Here is a 7,208-nt window from a genome sequence, read left to right as displayed (position 1 = left end):
TGAAATTTATATCAAAATTAAACGTTTTCTTTCGAAAGTTTTAGAGAGCAGTTTGATTTTCTTCTGTCAATGTTTTAAAACCTTGCCTATAAAAACCATTTTCAGCAGAACAATAATATAAAATTTTCAGAAAATCCTTGTTAGCAGAAACGAAATCCTATTGCAATTCTTCTGGGAAAATCCAGAAAAATGCCACTAGAAATTGAAATAAAGCGCTGATGCAAAACGAGTTTTTCGCGCAAAGCGTGAGAGATTGTGATCGAACCAAAGTTTCACTAGTTGAAATTGAGTCCTGAATGCTCTTGCTTCTATCCGCTGATTTTTTCAAAATTTTGCTTAAGTACTATTATTATTCAGTTATTTCATGAAACTCCTAGAAAAACAGGAAAGTTGCCAATAAATTTTTCATTTTTTCACATTTCATACTTTCAAAAGTTCACTTTCTCATTCAGTAAGAAGCAAATTTTAAATATTGACAAATTTGGAAATCCTTGCTGAAGAAAATCGATCCTGCAAACAGCTGCAGAAATGTTTCAAACTGAAACTTTTTCAAATGGCGCTTGATTTTGTCCTGTCGATTTTTTTAAAACCCTTGTTCGTACAAGTTTATCCCACTTTCTAATATTCTCGAAAAACCCCTTTTAGCATTTACTACACAGAGGGTCCCTTTCAGATGGAGAAATGTTGAAAATCTGAAAAATTCACTCCAAATCACCTACCAAGCGCATTTTTTTTAAATTCTTCTTCCAAATTTCCACCCAACTTTTGTTATAAAAAAACGCAAATTTTAGTTCGATTTCCCTAGCCATCAGTTGAAAACACTCGCATTCTCATCTCACAAAAAATGCCTGATTTTCTTTGCTTGATGCGAAAAGTTCACGTCCTCGATGGAACGTTTGCTTTCTTCCATTCACCGACAATTAAATTGATCTGAGTGTCCCTCTCTGGCAATTATTTAGGTTTTTCGGAAAATTGTAGCTCAACGTTATCCGAGCGTTTAATTAACCAACTTATTCAATCATAAATGTCGTTCTGGCACGTTTCCAGAACCCACGAAAGACGTAAGCGACGAACATTTTTACCTTTACATTATTAGTAAACTCGCTCGACTTGTGCACGAACTTGAAATATCGGTGAGCAATCAGCTTCTCAAAGCTTCTCAAACTAGTGAATTAGTGATGAGATTCTAACGCATTTATTGATTGTTGTCCTTCCAACAGGGTTTTTAGTTAAAAAACATTCACAATTTAGATATCATGCTTACTCTCAGCTACGATCCGATTTTCGGGCATAAATACTATCAGCATGTGCCCTATTCGAAGTACTACATTGATTATAACATCAGAGGCCAGATGGACTTCTACGAACCCGAACGGAAAAGCGAATGGTTCCCTCACTATTGGCCCTCCCACTTGATGGAGCGCACTCCAACCGAATACTCCCTGAGAAGCTTAAGAGTAAGTTTTTCCCTCAACTAACAAGACTTTTGCCATCACTTTCGTGTTTCCAGCTACGGAACCACCTATACCGGCTGGTTCCTTCACTCTAAGCGTCAATTTATGTGCTTCTTTGAATAAAAGCGCCTTGAAAATGCAACAACACTTTTCAATCCACCCGAATTTTCCCCATTTGCCTTCCATCCTATACAAACGAACTGTGTGGAGTATTTTGGGAAAAAAATTCCCGTTTATCCAGCCGGACTAAACAGGCACTTATCGTTTCTTCTCAAGTAGGAATTTAATTTTCCAGGGAATTTCCCATTTGGTGAAAAGTTCCGGAAACTCTTTGTTAGCAAGCGATCCACGTTTCGCTGTTTTGGAAGCGTTCCACGGCCGTGCGGCCCTATAAAACACAAAACTTAATTCTGGAATATTTATTAGGATGAAGCTGCTATTCCTGTAAAGTTCCGACCGCTTTGCCCCCGTAAATTCACCAGTGGCTTAACAGGATGCAGTTTTATGTGCTCCACTTTTGCAAGGCCCCTCTTTATTCTCGACGCATTTACCGTGTCAGGTTTGCCTATAATTTCCGTTCAAGAGGCTTTTTACCCTGGAACAGTAAATTTTTAATCCACAACTGCGTGAGTCCGGGATTATAATTGCCACTAGACGAGTCGGAATAATGGATTTTTTTGCCAAATGCCCTCAAAAGGAACTTTTCGAGCACGATTTCTTTCACAGTTTTTCAAAAATGCGACTTGAGAAACTCAAAGGCTCATTACTTCATTCGGAAGAGCTGATTTTGGAGTCATTTTTCAGATTTTTAAGTGGTTTTGTAGGATGTTAGGAAATGGAAAACTTTTGCTAACAGGTCGTTTGAAAATCACAAAAAAGTGTGTGAACATCGATGTTATCAAACATCGATATTACCTTTCGATATCAACATCGATGGCTACTATCGATGTTAGTGGATCGATGTCCCGTCCCTACATTGAACGCAAAACTATAACTTGCAAGTTTTTGCTTTGCAAACAGTTTTATGAAACAATAGCAAGTGAAATAAACAACGATTTTTCAAGACGACACTCTGCCAGGCTTTCCCAAAGGAATCCAAACTCGAGTAGACTTTTGCAAGCAGGATTTTTTCACAAATTTTTTAAAATTTTACTAAAAACGCGCTTAGTCTGCCCCATTTTGCATTTCATCGAAAAGATGTCGATTTACAGACCGTTAGGGATGGCAGAAAAACATCGATGTTCTGTCTTCGATGTTTCCCAAACATCGATAATACCTATCGATGTCAATAACGATGGCTACCATCGATGTTAGTGGATCGATCTCCCATCCCTACATTGAACGCAGAACATTCCGAACTATAACTTGCAATTTTTTGCTTTGCAAACAGTTTTATAAAATAGTGGCAACTGAAATAAACAACGATTTTTAAAGAGTTCGCGGAAAAGCAGCAAACTAAGGAAAATCTATTCAAGACCGCAATCAGTGAGAATTTCTGTTCAGTGATGCTCTGCCAGGCTTTTCCGAAGGAATCCAAACTCGAGTAGACTTTTGCAAGCAGGATTTTTTCACAAAATTCTTAAAATTTAACTAAAAACGCGTTAAGTCTGCCCCATTTTGCATTTCAACGGAAAGATGTTGACTTGCAGGCAGTTAGGGATGTCAGAAAAACATCGATRGTATCAAACATCGATGTTCTGCCTTCGATGTTTCCCAAACATCGATAATACCTATCGATGTCAATAACGATGGCTACCATCGATGTTAGTGGATCGATCACCCATCCCTACATTGAACGCAGAACATTCCAAACTATAACTTGCAATTTTTTGCTTTGCAAACAGTTTTATGAAACAATAGCAAGTGAAATAAACAACGATTTTTCAAGGCGACGCTCTGCCAGGTTTTTCCAAAGGAATCCAAAGTCGAGTAGACTTTCGCAAGCAGGATTTTTTCACGAAATTTTTAAAATTTAACTAAAAACGCGTTAAGTCTGCCCCATTTTGCATTTCAACGGAAAGATGTTGACTTGCAGGCAGTTAGGGATGTCAGAAAAACATCGATAGTATCAAACATCGATGTTCTGCCTTCGATGTTTCCCAAACATCGATAATACCTATCGATGTCAATAACGATGGCTACCATCGATGTTAGTGGATCGATCTCCCATCCCTACATTGAACGCAGAACATTCCAAACTATGACTTGCAATTTTTTGCTTTTCAGAGAGTTTTATAAAATAGTGGCAAGTGAAATAAACAACGATATTTAAAGAGTTCGCGGAAAAGCAGCAAACTGAGGAAAATATATTCAAGACTGCAATCAGTGAGAATTTCTGTTCAGTGATGCTCAGCCAGGCTTTTCCGAAGGAATCCAAACTCGAGTAGACTTTTGCAAGCAGGATTTTTTCACGAAATTTTTAAAATTTAACTAAAAACGCGTTAAGTCTGCCCCATTTTGCATTTCAACGGGAAGATGTCGACTTACAGGCAGTTAGGGATGTCAGAAAAACATCGACGGTATCAAACATCGATGTTCTGCCTTCGATGTTTCCCAAACATCGATAATACCTATCGATGTCAATAACGATGGCTACCATCGATGTTAGTGGATCGATGTCCCGTCCCTACATTGAATGCAGAACATATGAAACTATAACTTGCAAGTTTTTGCTTTGCAAACAGTTTTATGAAACAGTAGCAAGTGAAATAAACAACGATTTTTCAAGACGACGCTCTGTCAGGCTTTTCCAAAGGAATCCAAACTCGAGTAGACTTTTGCAAGCAGGATTTCGTCACAAATTTTTTAAAATTTAACTAAAAACGCGTTAGGTATGCCCCATTTTGCATTTCATCGAAAAGATGTCGATTTACAGACCGTTAGGGATAGCAGAAAAACATCGATGTTCTGTCTTCGATGTTTTCCTAACATCGATATTACCTTTCGATGTCAACATCGATGGCTACCATCGATGATCCATTCCTCCATTTAGTGCAGAACATTGCAAGCTATAACTTGCAATTTTTTGCTTGGCAAACAGTTTTATGAAACAATGGCAAGTGAAAAGAACAACGATTTTTAAAGAGTTCGCGGAAAAGCAGCAAATTAAGGAAAATATATTCAATCAGTGAGAATTTCTGTTCAGTGACGCTCTGCCAAGCTTTTCCAAGGGAATCCAAAGTCGAGTAGACTTTTGCAAGCAGGATTTTTTCACAAAATTTTTAAAATTTAACTAAAAACGCGTTAAGTCTGCCCCATTTTGCATTTCATCGAAAAGATGTCGATTTACAGACCGTTAGGGATGGCAGAAAACATCGATGTTCTGTCTTCAATATTTCCCTAACATCGATATTACCTTTCCATGTCAACATCGATGTTAGAGGATCGATGTTCCATTCCTACATTTAACGCAGAACATTGCAAACTATAACTTGCAATTTTTTGCTTGGCAAACAGTTTTATGAAATAATGGCAAGTGAAAAGAACAACGATTCGATACAACGATTTTTAAAGAGTTCGCAAGAGCAGGATTTTTTCACAAAATTTTTAAAATTTAACTAAAAACGCGTTAAGTCTGTCCCATTTTGCATTTCGTCGAAAAGATGTCGACTTACAGGCAGTTGGGGATGGCAGAAAAACATCGATGTTGGAGATTTGGGACATCGATAGAACATCGATGTTGCATCCTAAAATGAAAACATCGGACATTTGATGTTGATACTAGATAGAAACATTTGCTGCGAACTCTTTGATAGTGCCGATACAAACGATAGCGCGGCATAGCAGTTAACCGAAAAATGTGGAAACTATAAGTTGAATAAATTTAGTCGATTATTTATTGTCATAGCAGTAGTAAAATAAAATTATTTAAGTTTAAGTTAATCGGTTTAAAATTTGTATGCGTTGGCAAACTATCAGAACATCGATGTTGTCAAACATCGATGTTAGGAAAACATCGATGGCTAACATCGATGTTATACGATCGATGTTCCATCCCTACAGGCAGTGAACTTTTTACTTTAGTTCCCATTATCTTTGACTTTTCAGAAAATTTGGATTAAACTGTTTCAAATGTAAAAAAATTGCCAAAACCCTTAATTTCCTTCACTCAAACTAAGATTTATTTGGAATCACCACGCAAGGAAGTCCGGGAAAACTCAAGCAGACTTTTGTAGAACAAAAAAGTTTCAGCGCTCTCCAAAATTTTCTATAATTGATTTAGTTTTGCTTCTAAAAAATCAAACTGTAATTTTTTTAAGGTTTTTGCTCACTTTATAAGCGGTACAAATTTTTTGGCTTAAAAGATTCATAACTTTTTGTTCATTCCTATATCTTTTGTATCTCCGACGTCTCAAAAAAAACTTGTTTAGAATCTGGTAAGTTCATTTTTTACATAAGGAATAGGAATGAACAGAAAGTTATGAATGTTTTAAGCTAAAATTTATACGATTTTAGAAGCAAAACTAAATTAGTTAAAGAAAATTTAAAAAACCACTATAATTGGCGATTTTTTCCGTTTTTTGGGTAAATAAATGAACGAATTTTAATTGAGTTTTGGTTTCAATTTTTTGTTGTTTGACGATTTCTTGAAAATGTGCTTTCCGTATTCTGGCCGAGTTAGAATTAGCGTGGCCTCTGGTGTTAAATACTGTTTAAACCACGAAATAAAAAAAATAAAAATTAACATAAAACGTCCAAAATAACACAAAATCATCGCGTTTTTTACATGTAAATATAGGTAAAGTTTTTTTGACGTTAAATCGGTATAATGGCCAGATTTTTTTGGAAATTTTGAACAAAGCAACAAAGTGTTGTGTCCATTTCTGTCTATTCCGTTGGGTTTAGGCGTTGGTGGCGTGTATTGGCAACTTTTTAATCAACGTTTTATGTTCATGAACCAGATTTTCGTAAATGCACAACATTTTCCGGTCGATTTTGCATAAAATGTACCTGTTTTCTCTTATGCAATGTAATTTATGCTTGCTTCGCAATGAAGCAAACATTTTAACCGAAACAATTGCCTTAAGCTCTCCATCTAACCCAAACTTGCATTTTTTTGGAACAGTTTTCCAGAAAACTGGGCAAAGTTTAAGCTCACAGCATGTAAACCTCATTGGACCGATTGGGAAAACTCTTTACAATCAACTGCCAAAATCCGTTGTAATCCGAAAAGTTTCCATTGATCAAAATATATTTCTGGTGAAACTCCATAAATTACCGCTCGAAGTTTGTCAACAACACCAGCTGGGGAAATTGGAGCAGCTCCCAGTTTTCCCAGATCAAAGCCTATATGTGCAACACTCTTGGACACAATTTCCATACGTTTTCCATGCATATCAATCAACCTGAGACAAGTTCGCTTGTGCATTGGCTCGGAATCGATTGAGAACAATCGCTTAATGATTAATTTCCAATATGCAAGTGGAAACTCGGCGCTCCAATCCGTTGGGGTTTTCTAATTTTATTCGAAAAATTACGTGATCGTCATTTTTTGGACGATTACCAGCCTGCTGGTCCACATTCCACTTGAGGCTTTTGCTGACTCAAGTTGAACAACTCGCTCAGTGCGTTCGAAATTGTTCAGGTAAGTAACAGTTCGATTTGCCAGCCCTTATTTATATAAATCAACATTAATTCCTGGGTTTCAGTCATTTAGTGTCTTTATTTATCAATTAAAATACGTTTCGGTGTATTTTTCCACCATCATCAGTTTTTACGTGTAGCGTTGTTGCTGCTTTAAGCCTTGGCATGCAT

The 7,208-nt window shown here is 36.7% G+C and overlaps 1 protein-coding gene and 1 long non-coding RNA gene across 2 annotated transcripts in view; one reads left to right on the top strand and one right to left on the bottom strand.

The window, feature by feature from the left end:
• The window catches only part of LOC125504758, a gene marked incomplete at its 5' end in the record, with an annotated part of 39,586 nt that overhangs the window by 14,849 nt on the left and 17,529 nt on the right, over window positions 1-7,208 (bottom strand).
• LOC109542435 overlaps window positions 6,829-7,208 on the top strand; it is a 1,200-nt gene continuing 820 nt past the window's right edge. The window contains exon 1 of the long non-coding RNA XR_002172426.2: window positions 6,829-7,038. This is a non-coding gene — a long non-coding RNA (uncharacterized LOC109542435). The remainder of the gene's footprint in view (window positions 7,039-7,208) is intronic.

This window comes from Dendroctonus ponderosae, unplaced genomic scaffold, assembly GCF_020466585.1.
Source record: "Dendroctonus ponderosae isolate FM_Combo_2020 unplaced genomic scaffold, Dpon_F_20191213v2 Dpon_F_20191213_6, whole genome shotgun sequence".
Taxonomy (NCBI): Eukaryota; Metazoa; Arthropoda; class Insecta; order Coleoptera; family Curculionidae; genus Dendroctonus; species Dendroctonus ponderosae.
The sequence above is the reverse complement of the archived record's forward strand: the minus strand, read 5'-3'. Positions and strand labels throughout refer to the sequence as shown.